This window comes from Panthera leo, chromosome E2 (assembly GCF_018350215.1).
Source record: "Panthera leo isolate Ple1 chromosome E2, P.leo_Ple1_pat1.1, whole genome shotgun sequence".
In the NCBI taxonomy this organism is placed as follows: domain Eukaryota; kingdom Metazoa; phylum Chordata; class Mammalia; order Carnivora; family Felidae; genus Panthera; species Panthera leo.
Window position 1 is genome coordinate 48,313,548 of NC_056693.1, and position 19,031 is coordinate 48,332,578.

General features: G+C 40.5%; 1 protein-coding gene and 1 pseudogene across 4 annotated transcripts in view; both read right to left on the reverse strand.

Moving 5' to 3' along the window:
* Nucleotides 1-19,031, reverse strand: part of IL34 (interleukin 34) — an 85,048-nt gene that overhangs the window by 12,921 nt on the left and 53,096 nt on the right. The gene's annotated exons all lie outside the window — the stretch shown is intronic.
* LOC122208052 lies at nucleotides 6,628-8,293 on the reverse strand (annotated as a pseudogene).

Sequence of the window (19,031 nt, forward strand, 5' to 3'; positions counted from 1 at the left end):
AAACAGGCTTTGTGCTGTCAGTGCAGAGCCCAACATGGGTCTCGATCCCATGACCCTGAGATCATGATCTGAGATAAATCAAGAGTCAGATGCTTAACTGACTGAGCCACCTAGGCACCCCACAAGTCCTGTATTTTTATTTGCTAAATTTAGCAACCCTGTGATAATAACAGGATTGCTCTTCCTGAGTGGTCGCTATGAATAGCTAGGCCCAGGGCTTGGGCTTTTGTATTCAATGAATCTTCATGATAATCTTGCCAGGTCATAAAAATCTCATGTTTATCGATGAAGAAATCAAGGTACAGAAAGGTTAAGACTTGTCCAAGGTCACACGGCTTGTAAGCAGTGGGACAAGAATTCAAACACTGGTAGCCACTCCCACCAGTTGACATCCATCCACACATCCACTCCTTAGGACACCCTTACCACCTGGGGCTCTCACATAGTCATCTCTATCACTCACTGGATTCTGTGAGATAAGGCTCTCATCCCCATTTTGCAGATGAGGAAACAGGTTCTGAGAGACTGAGTTGACCAGTGACAGAGCCAGCTCTGAAATTCAAAGAAATTCTTAAATTCTCTGACTCTGTTCTGTTCCATGCCCTTGCCCTCCCTGTTTGCTCTGGAGAAATGGTCACACGTTAATGGCAGGAGCGAGAAGCAGGTATAATGTGGGGGTATTGTCCATGGTGGCATCCATCTCCACAGAACGTACCAGAAGTGCTGTCCCTTACCCTCAGAGGTTCCCAGCAGGCAGGTTGGGCCTCATACAAAGAACACAGGTGTTCCCAGTCGCCATGAACACTAACCTAACTGAAACCTTTTGTTGTTGTTAGTTTTTTTGTGTGTGTGTGGAGGTATAATGTATATACAGTAAAATTCACTTTTTCAGTGTACAATTTTATGACAAATAAAATTGACAAATTCAGAGTTGTATAATTGCTTCAATGATCCAGACATAAAACATTTCCAACTATGCAGAAAATCCCCTCCTGCTACTTTGCAGACAATCCTTCCTCCCAGCCCTAGCCCCATCCAACAGCTCATCCATGTTCTATCCCACAGTATTGCCTTTTCCAGAATGCCAGATAGACACCATGTGTCCTTTTGTGCCGGGGTCCTTTCACTGAGCCGACTGCATTTGGGATTCAGCCAGGTTGTTGTGTGTGTTAGCAGGTTGCTCCTTTTCCTTGCTGTGTAGTATTCTGTTGTACAGACACCAGTTGAAGGGCATCTGAATTGTTTCCAGTTTTTGATGATAACAAATAAAGCTACTACCAGCCTCTGCATACAGATGGTTTTGTTTTTTAAGTTTATTTATTTGAGAGAGAGCAGGTCAGGGGCAGAGAGAGAGGAAGAGAGAGAATCCCAAGCAGGCTCTGTGTGGGGCTCGAACCCATGAACCATGAGATCATGAACTGAGCCAAAGTCTGATCAGCTCAACTCACGGAGCCCCTGCATACAGGTTTTGGTGTGGACAGAAGTTTCCATTTGTCCTGGGCCTTGTCTGTAACTTGCAGGTCCCAGTCACCTTCATACCACATCAAACAGTCCTGATCCTGGGCACCTTCTGTGGCCCCACCCTTTGAGCCCCACCTAAATGGAGGAATTTTGTGAAAGCCAAAGAGGACACACAGTTACCTGATGACACACAGGAGCTACAGTGGGGATGGTGGCCGAGGGGAAACCAGGCTGCTCACAGAGGCCTGGAAACAGGGCAAACAAGGTCAGGCCAGTGGCCTGACAGCAGTCTGCCTAAGAGTGGCCTTTCCCACACCTGAGAGGGCCCAGGGTGCCTCTCCCTTCCTGTCCCTCTCCCTCTCTCTTTTCCTCTCTCATGGGGGAGAGTGAAGAGTTTGAGAATGTGCCTCTCCCAAAACACTCACAGTCTACCCCACGGCTTACAGCAGTCATTACAAAGCTCACAAGAGGCAAAGTTGTGCAAGAAAATAAAATTGGAGTATTCTGCATAGTTCAGTTGTGAATATTAGATTTTTAAAAATATAATCACATTACTATTATTCACATTCCCAAACAAATAATCCCTTATATCATCTAATACAGAATCCATGTTCAACTTTCCCTGGTTGTTTTTTAAAAAAAATTTTTTAAGTTGCTCTGTTTGAATCGAGAGCCTAACAAAGTGATCCGTTGATTGATGTGTCCCTACATCTTTTTTCCTTATTTTTTTTTTAGTATTAAGATATAATCCACATGCCCTAAAATTTGCCATTTTAAAGTCTATAATTCAGAAGGAATTTGAGAGAGAACACGACAGGGGCAGAGAGAGAGGGAGAGAGAGGCGGGGGGGGGGAGAGGGGGAGAGAGAGAGAGAGAGAGAGAGAGAGAGAGAGAGAGAGAGAAAATATCCCAAGCAGGCTCTGTGTGGGGCTCAAACCCATAGTTCTGATTCCAAAACCAGACAAGGACCCCGCTAAAAAGAACTATAGATAAATTTCCCTGATGAACATGGATGCAAAAATCCTCAACAAGATATTAGCCAACCAGATTCAACAATACATTAAATTATTCACCACTACCAAGTGGGATTTATACCTGGGATGCAGGGCTGGTTCAATATCCACAAAACAATCAATGTGATTCATCACATCAATAAAAGAAAGGACAAGAACCATATGATCCTCTCAATAGATGCAGAGAAAGCATTTGACAAAATACAACAACCTTTCTTGCTAAAAACCCTCAAGGAAGTAGGGATAGAAGGACCATACCTCAAGATCACAAAAGCCATATACAAAAGACTCAACGCTAATATCAGCCTCAATGGGGAAACACTGAGAGCTTTCTCCCTAAGGTCAGGAACAAGACAGGGATGTCCACTCTCGCCACTGTCATTCAACATAGTATTGGAAGTCTTAGCCTCAGCAATCAGACAACACAAAGAAATAAAAGGCATCCAAATCGACCAGGAGGAGGTTAAACTTTCACTCTTCACAGATGGCATGATACTCTATATGGAAAACCCAAAAGATTCCACCAAAAAACTGTGTGAACTGATTCACGAATTCAGCAAAGTGGCAGGATATAAAATCAATGCGCAGAAATCAGTTGCATTCCTATACACCAACAATGAAGCAACAGAAAGAGAAATCAAGGAATCGATCCCATTTATAGTTGCACCAAAACCCATAAAATACCCAGGAATAAATATAACCAAACAGGTGAAAAAATCCATACACTGAAAACTACAGAAAACTTATGAAAGAAATTGAAGAAGACACAAAAAAATGGAAAAAGATTCCATGCTCCTGGATAGGAAGAACAAATATTGTTAAAATGTAGATACTACCCAAAGCAATCTACATATTCAATGCAATCCCTATCAAACTAACACCAGCATTCTTCACAGAGCTAGAACTAACAATCCTAAAGTTTGTATGGAACCAGAAAAGACCCCGAATAGCCAGAACAAGAAAACCAAAGCAGGAGGCATCACAATCCTGGACTTCAAGCTATACCACAAAAGCTGTAATCATCAAGACAGTATGGTACTGGCACAAGAACAGACACTCAGATCAATGGAACAGAATAGAGAACCCAGAAATGGACCCACAAATATGTGGCCAACTAATCTGTGACAAAGCAGGAAAGAATATCCAATGGAAAAAAGACAGTCTCTTCAGCAAGTGGTGCTGGGAAACCTGGACAGCGACATGCAGAAGAATGAACCTGGACCGCTTTCTTACACCACACACAAAAAGAAACTCAAAATGGATGAAAGACCTCACCGTAAGACAGGGAGCCATCAAACTCCTCGAGGAGAAAGCAGGCAAAAACCTCTTTGATCTTGGCCGCAGCAACTTCTTACTCAACACGTCTCTGGAGGCAAGGGAAATGAAAGCAAAAATGAACTACTGGGACCTCATCAAAATAAAAAGCTTCTGCACAGTGAAGGAAACAATCAGCAAAACTAAAAGGCAACCGACAGAATGGGAGAAGATATTTGCAAACGACATACCAGATAAAGGGTTAGTATCCAACATCTATCAAGAACTTGTCAAACTCAACAGCCAAAAAACAAATAATCCAGTGAAGAAATGGGCAAAAGACATGAAGAGACACTTCTCCAAAGAAGACATCCAGATGGCCAACCGACAGATGAAAATGATCAACATCACTCATCATCATGGAAATACAAATCAAAACCACAATGAGATACCACGTCACACCTGTCAGAATGGCTAACATTCACAACTCAGGCAACAACAGATGTTGGCGAGGATGCAAAGAAAGAGGATCTCTTTTGCACTGCTGGTGGAAATGCAAACTGGTGCAGCCACTCTGGAAAACAGGATGGAGGTTCCTCAAAAAACTAAAAATAGAACTACCCTACAACCCAGCAATTGCAGTACTAGGCATTTATCCACGGGACACAGGTGTTTCGAAGGGACAGGTTTCAAAGGGACACGTGTACCCCCATGTTTATAGCAGCACTATCAACAATAGCCAAAGTATGGAAAGAGCCCAAATGTCCATTGATGGATGGATGAAGAAGATGTGGTATGTGTGTGTGTGTGTGTGTGTGTATGTGTACACACACATACAATGGAGTTTTACTTGGCAATCAAAAAGAATGAAATCTTGCCATTTGCAACTGCGTGGATAGAAGTAGAGAGTATTATGCTAGGCGAAATTAGAGAAAGACAAATATCATAAGATTCATTCATATGAGGACTTTAAGACACAAAACAGATGAACCTAAGTGAAGGGAAACAAAAATAATATAAAAACAGGGAGGGGGACAAAACAGAAGAGACTCATAAATATGGAGAACAAACAGAGAGTTACTGGAGGGGTTGTGGGAGGGGGGATGGGCTAAATGGGTAAGGGGCATTAAGGAATCTACTTCTGAAACATTGTTGTACTATATACTAACTAACTTGGATGTAAATTAAAAAAAAAAAATTTAAGTGTATAATTCAGTGGGATTCTTTTTTTAGTAGATTCACCAAGTTGTGCAACAATCGCCCACAATCTAATTCCAGAACATTTTCATTACCCCAAAAATAAACTGTATTCATTAGCAGTCACTGTGTATTTCCTGCCCTCCCCCCACCCCAGTCCCTGGGAACCACTAATCTGCTTTTTGTCTCTATGGATTTGCTTCCTCTAGACATTTTGTATTAATGGAGTCATATGGTATATGGCCCTTTATGACTGGCTTCTTTCACTTGGTGTAATGTTTTCAGGGTTCATTCATCTTGTACCATGTGATAAACTGCATGTTGTCTCCCTAAATTCATATGTTGAAGCCCTAGCCCCGAGTGTGATGGTATTTGAGATGGGACTTCTGGGAGGTAATTAGGGTAACTGGGAGGTAGATCAGGGTTAGATGAGGTCACGAGGGTGGGGCCTCATGATGGGATTTGTGCCTTTGTAAGAAGAGACACAGGGGGGACTTCAGCTCAGGTCATGAGCTTGGGCCCTGCATCGGGCTCTCTGCTGTCAGCCCAGAGCCTGCTTCAGATATTCTGTCCCCCTCTCTCTTTCTGCCCCTCCCCCACTCATTCTCTTTTCTCTCTCTCTCTGTCCCAAAATAAATAAATAAACTTAAAAAAAAAGAGGGAGACACCAGAGAGTTTGCTAGCGGTTTCTGCGTGCCCCCACAGAGAAGAGATCGTGTGAGCACAAAACGAGAAGGCAACCACCTGCAACAAGGGGAGAGGCCACACCAGAAACCTCCATTCTTGGGGCACCTGGGTGGCTCATTCGGTTAAGTGTCCAACTTTGGCTCGGGTCATGATCTCATGATTCATGAGTTTGAGCCCCTAGTCAGGCTCTGTGCTGACAGCGCTGAGCCTAGAGCCTGCTTGGGATTCTGTGTCTCCTCTCTCTGCCCCTCTCCTGTTCCCACTCCGTGTGTGTCTCTCTCTCAAAAATCAATAAACATTTTAAAAAAATTTTTTTAAAGAAATGAAGAAACCAACCATTCCAGCACACTGATCTCAGACTTCCAGAACCATGAGCAAGTACATTTCTGTTCTTTAAGCCACCCTAACTATGTATGGCATTTTATTATGGCAGCTCAAGCAAACTAAGACATGAGATTTATCAGTACTTCATTCCTTTTAAAAAAAAATTTTTTAAGGTTTTATTTTTAAGTAATCTCTACACCCAACCTGGGGCTCGAACTCACAACCCCAAGATCAAGAGTTGCACATTCCACCAACTGAGCCAGCAAGGTGCACCTCCCTTTTATTTTTCTTTTTTAAGGGCCAAAACATTTTAACCCCTTAGTTGTTTTTTTCCTTTTTTAAAGAGTATTTTAATTTTATTTTATATTTTTTAATGTTTATTTATTTATTTTGAGAGAGAGAGAAAGTGTAAGTGGGGGAAGGGCAGAGAGGGGAGTGGGGAGAGAGAATCCCAAACAGGCTCCGTGCTGTAAGTGCAGAGCCCAACTCAGGGCTCGAACTCACGAACCATATCATGACCTGAGCCAAAAATCCAGAGTCAGACGTTTATCCAACTGAGCCATCCAGGTGCCCGAAGAGGATTTTATTTTATTATTTATTTTTTTCAAGTAGGTTCCATACCCAGTGTGGGGCTCGAACTCACAACCCTGAGATCAAGAACCGTAATCCCTACCAACTGAGCCAGCCAGGTGCCACCCCCCATTTTTTTGCCTTTTTAAATAAAGTTAAACAGCCGAACAAAAATTCACAAACCGCTTCCCTGTCCAAGCCGTTCCTCCCTCCCACACCCTTTCCTTCACCTTATTCACACAGACCCAGGGTATCCAACTGAGAAGAAGAAACTGTTCCAAGAACATGGAAAAGTGAAGAAGAAAGGAGGTGAATTGTGTCTACATTCAAGGTCATGCTGAGCAAGTCTGCACTCTCTGGATTTTGGATGGTTTTCTCTTGCTAGCCAAATGGAAAAAGGAAATTCCCTGGACCAGATGCTTCAAAGCTAAAGGCCCAGCACCACCAAAGAATGCCAAAGAAAATACAGTTGGCATCAAACTCACCCATATTCATGCCCTTCTCACCCAGGTCCTGTCCAATGTCACAGTGGCTCTTCTTCTTGGGACCAGTGGGGACAGTGACTTCCTTGAACTTTTTCTCCTCCTCGTTCTAAGCTTCAGCACTGGCTCCCCTGTGCCCATCTGCATGATGCTCCAAGGCTCATTTTTGGTAAGTTTTCTTGATCTTGTCCTCAGAGGCATTCGTGTCCACTCCCAGAATCTTGTAATAATCTTTCCTTTTCTTCACTCCAGCTGTGCGTTTTTTAGGAGCTGTATTTGTTCTTATGTTTTCTCCGTCTGCTGTACTTTTCCACAGTCCTGCACTGCCTCTTCATATTTTTCTGTGCCCATGTTACACTGAGCTCTTCCCAGGGAGTATTTTAAGTGAGTGGCATGGAGCTTCACTGCATTTGTGCTGTCTTCTATTGCACCATCTCGTTTCCTAAGCTTGGAATGATCTGTACCCCAATTATAGTAGAGTTCAGCATTTGTTTTTATATTGTTGGGGTCTGTTCCCCAAGGCTTCTGTGTACAGTTCACATGCCAGCTTGTAATTTCCTTCTTTAAATGCTTTATTCCCATCCTCTTTGCTTTAAGTGCTTTGGCATTTCTGCAAGCCAGGTAGTCATTTTGATGATCAGGAGCCATCTTGGGAGCCTGTACAAAAAACTGAAGTGCCTTCTCAATACAGTCTTCATAATATAGGCAAAGACCTCCTTCCTACACAGCATGCACATTGGTGGAATGTCACTGGCCACAAACTGTGCTTCTGGATAATGACCCAGCATTGCTAAATAGTATGCTTTGGTGATTTTGAAGCAATGGCAGGCAGGGAACACTCTATGCAGAAAACCACTTTCCGAAAATCCGACTTCTCAAAATCTGTTTCTGTTATTTTCTCATATTCTACGAACATTCTTGAACTCCTGTTGTGCCTGAGAATTTTTTGATCCAGTTGTAGGACTCTCTGGAAACTGTGACATGCTGCCATGGCATTCCCTAGAGATAGGGGGCATTTGCCTTCCCATAGATGTCCCCAGGGGAAACTGTCATTCAACTTCACTGCTGTGCATCTCCAAGAGTTTCCTGGAACCCTCTGAGCATCATGAAAGTGGCTGCTCAATTCTCACTACAGCTAGAATTTTTAGGACACATGTCTTTGTCCCTTGTATAATAGTTACAAGCTTCATTGTAATCTTTCCTGGTATGGTTCGCATTTCCTTTTTCTTTGAAAGACTCTGCCTCCCTCCTTACTTCATTGTGGAGCAGCTCTGGTTCTGTCACCACCATTAACACATGGCACTCCGCAGCAACACTGTCTTAACCACTGAGACCATACTTCATTCCTTTTTATCATCAAATAATATTCCACTGCATGAATACACATTTTCTCTAGTCCTTCACCAGCTGAGGGACATTTGGGTTGTTCTCATTAGGGGGCTATTATGAATACTCCTGCTATGAACATTTATGTGGACATGTTTTCTCTTGGGTATATTCCCAGGAATGGGGTTGCCAGGTCACATGGTCACTCTGTGTTTGACTTTTTGAGGGAACCATTCAGTCTGTTTTCCAAAGGAGTTTTCCAAAGTGTATATCCCATCAGCAGTGAATGAGGCTCTGATTTCTCCACAGCCTTGTCAACATTTGTTACTCTTTTTTATTATACCCATCAGTGGATGCAAAATGTGGTTTATACTTGTATTTTCCTGATGACTACAGAGCATCTTTTCATGTGCTTATTGGCCATTTGTTTATCTTCTTTAGAAAAATGTCTATTGAAGTCCTTGGCCTGCTTTTAAAATAGATTATCTCTTTATTTTTTATTTTTTAAGAATTCATTTTTAAGTAATCTCCACACCTAACATGGGGCTCGAATTCAAGATGCCAAGATCAAGAGTCAGGCATCCCTACCTTTTTATTTTTGAGTTGTAAAAGCTCTTTATACATTCTGGGTTCTAGACTCTCATCAGATACATGATTTGTAACTATGTTCTCCCATTTTGTGGGTTGTCTTTTCACTTTCTTGATAGTGTCCCAACATGCACAAAAGTTTTTAAATTTGATGAAGTCCAGTTTATCTTTTTTTTTTTTTCTTTTTTGGTTGTCTTTGCTTTTGGTGTCCCATCTAAGAAACTGTAGCCTAATCCAAGGTCACAAAGATTTATATATGTTTTATTCTAAGAGGTTTATAGTTGTAGCTCTTACATTTAAGTCTGTGATAGATCTGGAATTAATTTTTGTATATGATGTGAGCTAAGAGCCCAACTTCATTCTTTTTCATGTGGCCAGCTGTCCGAGCACCATTTTTTTTTAATATATGAAATTTATTGTCAAATTGGTTTCCATACAACACCCAGTGCTCATCCCAAAAGATGCCCTCTTCAATACCCATCACTCACCCTCCCCTCCCTCCCACCCCCCATCAGCCCTCAGTTTGTTCTCAGTTTTTAAGAGTCTCTTATGCTTTGGCTCTCTCCCACTCTAACCTTTTTTTTTTTTTTTCCTTCCCCTCCCCCATGAGTTCCTGTTAAGTTTCTCAGGGTCCACATAAGAGTGAAACCATATGGTATCTGTCTTTCTCTGTATGGCTTATTTCACTTAGCATCACACTCTCCAGTTCCATTCACGTTGCTACAAAAGGCCATATTTCATTCTTTCTCATTGCCACGTAGTACTCCATTGTGTATATAAACCACAATTTCTTTATCCATTCATCAGTTGATGGACATTTAGGCTCTTTCCATAATTTGGCTATTGTTCAGAGTGCTGCTATAAACATTGGGGTACAAGTGCCCCTATGCGTCAGTACTCCTGTATCCCTTGGGTAAATTCCTAGCAGTGCTACTGCTGGGTCATAGGGTTGGTCTATTTTTGATTTTTTGAGGAACCTCCACACTGTTCTCCAGAGTGGCTGCACCAGTTTGCATTCCCACCAACAGTGCAAGAGGGCTCCTGTTTCTCCACATCCTTCCTCTCCAGCATCTATAGTCTCCTGATTTGTTCATTTTGGCCACTCTGACTGGCGTGAGGTGATATCTGAGTGTGGTTTTGATTTGTATTTCCCTGATGAGGAGCGACGTTGAGCATCTTTTCATGTGCCTGTTGGCCATCCGGATGTCTTCCTTAGAGAAGTGTCTATTCATGTTTTCTGCCCATTTCTTCACTGGGTTGTTTTTCGGGTGTGAAGTTTGGTGAGCTCTTTATAGATTTTGGATAGTAGCCCTTTGTCCAATATGTCATTTGCAAATATCTTTTCCCATTCCATTGGTTGCCTTTTAGTTTTGTTGATTGTTTCTTTGCTGTGCAGAAGTTTTTTATCTTCATGAGGTCCCAAGTTCATTTTGCTTTTAATTCCCTTGCCTCTGGGGATGTGTCAAGTAAGAAATTGCTATGGCTGAGGTCAGAGAGGTCTTTTCCTGCTTTCTCCTCTAGGGTTTTGATGGTTTCCTGTCTCACATTCAGGTCCTTTATCCATTTTGAGTTTATTTTTGTGAATGGTGTGATAAAGTGGTCTAGTTTCAACCTTCTGCATGTTACTGTCCAGTTCTCCCAGCACCATTTGTTAAAGAGACTGCCTTTTTTCCATTGGATATTCTTTCCTGCTTTGTCAAAGATTAGTTGGCCATACTTTTGTGGGTCTAGTTCTGGGGTTTCTATTCTATTCCATTGGTCGATGTGTCTGTTTTTGTGCCAAAACCATGCTGTCTTGATGATGACAGCTTTGTAGTAGAGGCTAAAGTCTGGGATTGTGATGCCTCCCGCTTTGGTCTTCTTCAAAATTACTTTGGCTATTCGGGGCCTTTTGTGGTTCCATATGAATTTTAGGATTGCTTGTTCTAGCTTCAAGAAGAATGCTGGTGCAATTTTGATTGGGATTGCATTGAATGTGTAGATAGCTTTGGGTAGTATTGACATTTTGACAATATTTATTCTTCAACCCATGAACACGGAATGTTTTTCCATTTCTTTATATCTTCTTCAATTTCCTTCATAAGCTTTCTATAGTTTTCAGCATACAGATCTTGTACATCTTTGGTTAGATTTATTCCTAGGTATTTTATGCTTCTTGGTGCAACTGTGAATGGGATCAGTTTCTTTATTTGTCTTTCTGTGGCTTCATTATTAGTGTATAAGAATGCAACTGATTTCTCTACATTGATTTTGTATCCTGCAACTTTGCTGAATTCATGTATCAGTTCTAGCAGACTTTTGGTGGAGTCTATCGGATTTTCCACATATAATATCATGTCATCTGCAAAAAGTGAAAGCTTAACTTCATCTTTGCCAATTTTGATGCCTTAGATTTCCTTTTGTTGTCTGATTGCTGATGTTAGCACTTCCAACACTATGTTAAACAACAGCGGTGAGAATGGACATCCCTGTCGTGTTCCTGGTGTCAGGGAAAAAGCTCTCAGTTTTTCCCCATTGAGGATGATTTTAGCTGTGGGCTTTTCATAAATGGCTTTTATGATGTTTAAGTATGTTCCTTCTATCCCGACCTTCTCGAGGGTTTTTATTAAGAAAGGATGCTGTATTTTGTCAAATGCTTTTTCTGCATCAATTGACAGGATCATATGGTTCTTACCTTTTCTTTTATTAATGTGATGTATCACGGTGATTGATTTGCAAATGTTGAACCAGCCCTGCATCCCAGGAATGAGTCCCACTTGATCATGGTGAATAATTCTTTTTATATGCTGTTGAATTCGATTTGCTAGTATCTCATTGAGAATTTTTGCATCCATATTAATCAGGGATATTGGCCTGTTGTTCTCTTTTTTTATTGGGTCTCTGTCTGGTTTAGGAATCAAAGTCATACTGGCTTCATACAATGAGTCTGGAAGTTTTCCTTCCCTTTCTATTTCTTGGAATAGCTTCAGAAGGATAGGTATTATCTCTGCTTTAAACGTCTGGTAGAACTCCCCTGGGAAGCCATCTGGTCCTGGACTCTTATTTGTTGGGAGATTTTTGATAACTGATTCAATTTCTTCACTAGTTATGGGTCTGTTCACGCTTTCTAGTTCCTCCTGATTGAGTTTTGGAAGTGTGTGGGTGTTTAGGAATTTGTCCATTTCTTCCAGGTTGTCCAGTTTGTTGGCATATAGTTTTTCATAGTATTCCCTGATAATTGCTTGTATTTCTGAGGGATTGGTTGTAATAATTCCATTTTCATTCATGATTTTATCTATTTGGGTCATCTCCCTTTTCTTTTTGAGAAGCCTGGCTAGAGGTTTATCAATTTTGTTTATTTTTTCAAAAAAGCAACTCTTGGTTTCATTTATCTGCTCTACAGTTTTTTTAGACTCTATATTGTGTATTTCTGCTCTGATCTTTATTATTTCTCTTCTTCTGCTGGGTTTAGGGTGTCTTTGCTGTTCTGCTTCTATTTCCTTTAGGTGTGCTGTTACAGTTTGTATTGGGGATTTTTCTTGTTTCTTGAGATAGGCCTGGATTGCAATGTATTTTCCTCTCAGGACTGCCTTCGCTGCATCCCAAAGCATTTGGATTGTTGTATTTTCATTTTTGTTTGTTTCCATATATTTTTTAATTTCTTCTCTAATTGCCTGGTTGACCCATTCATTCTTTACTAGGGTGTTCTTTAACCTCCATGCTTTTGGAGGTTTTCCAGACTTTTTCCTGTGGTTGATTTCAAGCTTCATAGCAATGTGGTCTGAAAGTATGCATGGTATGATCTCAATTCTTGTATACTTATGAAGGGCTGTTTTGTGACCCAGTATGTGATCTATCTTGGAGAATGTTCCATGTGCACTCAAGAAGAAAGTATATTCTGTTGCTTTGGGATGCAGAGTTCTAAATATATCTGTCAAGTCCATCTGATCCAATGTATCATTCAGGGCTCTTGTTTCTTTATTGACTGTGTGTCTAGATGATCTATCCATTGTTGTAAGTGGGGTGTTAAAGTCCCCTGCAATTATCACATACTTATCCATAAGGTTACTTATGTTTGTAAGTAATTGTTTTATATATTTGGGGGCTCCCGTATTCGGCACATAGACATTTATAATTGTTAGCTCTTCCTGATGGATAGACCCTGTAATTATTATATAATTCTCTTCTTCATCTCTTGTTACAGCCTTTAAAGTCTAGTTTGTCTGATATAAGTATGGCGACTCCAGCTCTCTTTTGACTTCCAGTAGCGTGGTAAATAGTTCTCCATCCCCTCACTTTCAATCTGAGGGTGTCCTCATGTCTAAAACAAGTCTCTTGTAGACAGAAAATAGATGGGTCTTGTTTTTTTATCCATTCTGATACCCTATGTCTTTTGGTTGGCGCATTTAGTCCATTTACATTCAGTGTTATTATAGAAAGATATGAGTTTAGTCATTGTGATGCCTGTAGGTTTCATGCTTGTAGCGATGTCTCTGGTACTTTGTCTCACAGGATCCCCCTTAGGATCTCTTGTAGGGCTGGTTTAGTGGTGATGAATTCCTTCAGTTTTTGTTTGTTTGGGAAGACCTTTATCTCTCCTTCTATTCTAAATGACACATTTGCTGGATAAAGGATTCTCAGCTGCACATTTTTGCTGTTCATCACATTGAAGATTTCCTGCCATTCCTTTCTGGCCTGCCAAGTTTCAGTAGAGAGATCCGTCACGAGTCTTACCGGTCTCCCTTTATACGTTAGAGCATGTTTATCCCTAGCTGCTTTCAGAATTTTCTCTTTATCCTTGTATTTTGCCAGTTTCACTATGATATGTCATGCAGAAGATTGATTCAAGTTACGTCTGAAGGGAATTCTCTGTGCCTCTTGGATTTCAATGCCTTTTTCCTTCCCCAGATCAGGGAAGTTCTCAGCTATTATTTCTTCAAGTACACCTTCAGCAACTTTCCCTCTCTCTTCCTCCTCTGGAATACCAATTACACGTAGATTATTTCTCTTTAGTGCATCACTTAGTTCTCTAATTCTCCCCTCATACTCCTGGATTTTTTTTATCTTTTTCTCAGCTTCCTCTTTTTCCATAATTTTATCTTCTAATTCACCTATTCTCTCCTCTGCCTCTTCAATCCGAGCTGTGGTTGTCTCCATTTTATTTTCCAGCTCATTTATAGCATTTTTTAGCTCCTCTCTGTAGCAATATATTCTCTGCTGTCCTCTATACTGTTTTCAAGCCCAGCGATTAATTTTATGACTACTATTCTAAATTCACTTTCTGTTATATTGTTTAAATCCAGTTCATTAGCTGCCGTTATTTCCTGGAGATTGTTTTGAGGGGAATTCTTCCGTTTCATCATTTTGGATAGTCCCTGGAGTGGTGCGGAACTGCAGGGCACTTCCCCTGTGCTGTCTTGAATAACTTGTGTTGGTGGGCGAGGACCATTTTTTTTTTTAAATGACCATTCTTCCTTCATTGGCTGGCATCCTCAGCAAAACTCAGTTGACCAGAGATCTAGATGTCCATCTACCTCTATGTCAGTATCACGCTAGCTTGATTTCTGTAGATCTGTAGATCTGTAGCAAGTTCTGAACTCTTAAGATTTTTTAATCTCTAAAAGTTTACTTTCCCTTTTTGTTGTTGCTGAAGTAATGGGGTCAATGTCCTATAGACTTACCACATTCTGGATCTGGCTGATTGCATCCTTGGAATGTCATTCAACATATTTATCTCTGCATACCTCAATATTCAAAAAGCTTTATTGGGTTTGAGTATAATTTTCACAGGACATATTGCCTTCCAGCAGGAGGCACAAAATGTTTTCTCATCTCAGTGAGCTAATGTGTTCTTTCTCCATGATTCATCTATTACAAAGTTCTCCATCAGCCTTTTACCTTTCATCAAACAGTGAAGATTCTAGCTCTCATCAGTGTTCCATTAGTCAATCCAGGTGGTGCCTTGATGCTTGTATCTTTCCTTCTACGTTTATATTAACGTGATCCTCCTAGAATGGAGAACTTTCCCTCCCCATCTATTTTCTTATCTCAAAGTTTGGTCTGTATGGAAAAATCAGGATAAAAGTCTGATTCTTTCCTTTGACTTACCTACCAGTTTTCAGAATGAGTTCTTTCCTAGAATCCTCCAAAGGTAATTAATGATGATTTTCCAGTATCATTTTAAATTTATTAATATTTTATTTACATATTTCAACCTATTAAAGTTACTTTTAAGTCAGGTTTATTGAGGAATAATTGACACACACTAAAGTTCACCCTCTTTAAGTGTACAGTTGGATGAGTTTTAATAACTATATACACCAACACATTATTCTAAGATCTGGAACATTTCTATCACCCCAAAAACTTCCCTTGTATCCCTTTGCAGCCAATCCCCTGCCCCACCCTACACCTCTGGCAATCATTTATCCAAATGCTGTCCCTAGTAAGGTTTCTCCCAAAAAGTATTATATAAACAGAATTATATAGAATGGTGCCATTTCTGTTGTGTCGTCTTTCATTTAGTAAATGTGTTGGGGATTCAACACGTTGCTGAGTATAGCAGCGGTATGTTCCTTTTATTACTGAGTAGTAATCCTATTTATTCCACAGTTTGTTTATCCATTTCTGAGTTGACAGACATTTGTGTTGTTTCCAGGTTTTTGCAAGTATGAATAAAGCTATATACATTGGCATCCAGATGATCCTTCAGTGGACACATATTTTTATTTTTGTTAGGGAAATACCTAGGAGTGAGTCACTAGGTCATATGATAGCTGGAGATTAAACAATAAGAAATTGTCAAGCTGTTTTCCAAAGTGGCTTTTGTTATTCGTCTTGATGTTCAAATTATTTCATCATTAGGCTAGTGGGAGCTCCTTCCAGTAAGGTCCTGTCCTACCGACAGGGCTCCAGGAGTCTTCAATAACTTCCTTGCTTTCAAGTATGACTGAGATTCCAGCCTCATCTTGAACATTTCTGCCTTAGACTAGAAATCAGCTACTTTTCCAAGGAACTCTTTTAGCGGGGACTGGTACTTAGAAACCACACCCTGAACACCAGGAGTGCTTATGACTACCTGATTCAGTGTCTATAGGCTTTTCAGGTGGACAGACCTAGGCAGTTAATGTTTTTAAGAAACAGAAAAATAAATCATTAACTTATAGATAAGTCATTATAATTATAAGGGTTTTTTTTAACTTCTTTTTTGAATTATTTGCATTTCTTTTGCGCTGAAAATCTTGTTTCTTAATGAGACTTAAGATGATTACTTGTTTTATCCTTCTATATGGATAGTAGTTTCAAAATGGTAACACTGATATTATAATTTTTTAAGTGTTTATTTTGGTTTTTTAACACTTTTAAAATATTTATTTATTTTTGAGATAGAGCATAAACGGGGAAGGGACAGAAAGAGAGGAGGGCATAGAATCTGAGGCAGGCTCCAGGCTCTGAGCTGTCAGCACAGAGCCCAACATAGGGCTCAAACTCACGAGCTATGAGATCATGACCTGAGCTGAAGTCAGGTGCTTAACCGACTGAGCCACCCAGGCACCCTAAATGTTTATTTATTTTTGAAAGAGAGAGACGGAGTGCGAGCAGGGGAGGGGCAGAGAGAGAGGGAGACACAGAATCTGAAGCAGGCTTCAGGCTCTGAGCTATCAGCACAGAGCCTGATGCAGGGCTCAAACCCACGAACCATGAGATCATGAATGACCTGAGCCTAAGTCAGACGCTTAACCCACTAAGCCACCCAGGTGCCCCTAACACTGATATTGTAACTTAATAAGACAAGTCCATGCTACCTTGAGATCATAAAAGCCATATATGAATGACCCAACACTAATATCAGCCTCAATGGGGAAACACTGAGAGCTTTCCCCTTAAGGTCAGGAACAAGACAGGGATGTCCACTTTGGCTACTGTTATTCAACATAGTATTAGAAGTCTTAGCCTCTGCAATCAGACAACACAAAGAAATAAAAGGCATCCAAATCGACCAGGAGGAGGTCAAACTTTCACTCTTCGCAGATGACATGATACTCTATATGGAAAACCCTAAAGATTCCACCAAAAAACTGCTAGAATTGATTCATGAATTCAGCAAAGTGGCAGGATATAAAATCAACGCACAGAAATCAGTTGCATTCCTATACACCAACAATGAAGCAACAGAAAGAGAAATCAAGGAATCGATCCCATTTATAGTTGCACCAAAAACCGTAAAATACCTAGGAATAAATATAACCAAAGAGGTGAAAAATCTATACACTGAAAACTACAGAAAACTTATGAAAGAAATTGAAGAAGACACAAAAAAATGGAAAAAGATTCCATGCTCCTGGATAGGAAGAACAAATATTGTTAAAATGTAGATACTACCCAAAGCAATCTACATATTCAATGCAATCCCTATCAAACTAACACCAGCATTCTTCACAGAGCTAGAACTAACAATCCTAAAGTTTGTATGGAACCAGAAAAGACCCCGAATAGCCAGAACAAGAAAACCAAAGCAGGAGGCATCACAATCCTGGACTTCAAGCTATACCACAAAAGCTGTAATCATCAAGACAGTATGGTACTGGCACAAGAACAGACACTCAGATCAATGGAACAGAATAGAGAACCCAGAAATGGACCCACAAATATGTGGCCAACTAATCTGTGACAAAGCAGGAAAGAATATCCAATGGAAAAAAGACAGTCTCTTCAGCAAGTGGTGCTGGGAAACCTGGACAGCGACATGCAGAAGAATGAACCTGGACCGCTTTCTTACACCACACACAAAAAGAAACTCAAAATGGATGAAAGACCTCACCGTTAAGACAGGGAGCCATCAAACTCCTCGAGGAGAAAGCAGGCAAAAACCTCTTTGATCTTGGCCACAGCAACTTCTTACTCAACACGTCTCTGGAGGCAAGGGAAATGAAAGCAAAAATGAACTACTGGACCTCATCAAAATAAAAAGCTTCTGCACAGTGAAGGAAACAATCAGCAAAACTAAAAGGCAACCGACAGAATGGGAGAAGATATTTGCAAACGACATATCAGATAAAGGGTTAGTATCCAACATCTATGAAGAACTTACCAAACTCAACACCCAAAAAACAAACAACCAGTGAAGAAATGGGCAAAAGACATGAAGAGACGCTTCTCCAAAGAAGACATCCAGATGGCCAACCGACAGATGAAAATGCTCAACATCACTCATCATCAGAGAAATACAAACCAAAACCACAATGAGATACCATGTCACACCTGTCAGAATAGCTAACATTTACAACTCAGGCAACAACAGATGTTGGCGAGGATGCAAAGAAAGAGGATCTCTTTTGCACTGCTGGTGGAAATGCAAACTGGTGCAGCCACTCTGGAAAACAGGATGGAGGTTCCTCAAAAAACTAAAAATAGAACTACCCTACAACCCAGCAATTGCAGTACTAGGCATTTACCCACGGGACACAGGTGTTTCGAAGGGACATGTTTCAAAGGGACACGTGCACCCCTATGTTTATAGCAGCACTATCAACAATAGCCAAAGTATGGAAAGAGCCCAAATGTCCACCGATGGATGAATGGATAAAGAAGATGCGGTATACACACACACACACACACACACACACACACACACACACACACACACACACACATACACACAATGGAGTATTACTCGGCAATCAAAAAGAATGAAATCTTGCCATTTCCAACTACATGGATGGAACTGGAGGGTATTATGCTAAGTGAAATTAGTCAGAGAGAGACAAAAATCATAAGACTTCACTCATATGAGGACTTTAAAAGACAAAATAGATGAACATAAGGGAAGCGAAATAAAAATAATATAAAAACAGGGAGGGGGACAAAACAGAAGAGACTCATAAATACAGAGAACAAACAGAGGGTTACTAGAGTTGTTGTGGGAGGGGGGATGGGCTAAATGGGTAAGGGGCACTAAGGAATCTACTCCTGAAATCATTGTTGCACTATATGCTAACTAATTTGGATGCAAATTTTAAAAAATAAAAAATAAAATTTAAAAAATAAAAAAAAAAAAGACAAGTCCATGCAGTTTAAGATTTCTTTCTATTTTCTTCTATCTTTAGTTATCTCCCCAATGGAACTGTTAGTCAAAGAACCATGCATTTCC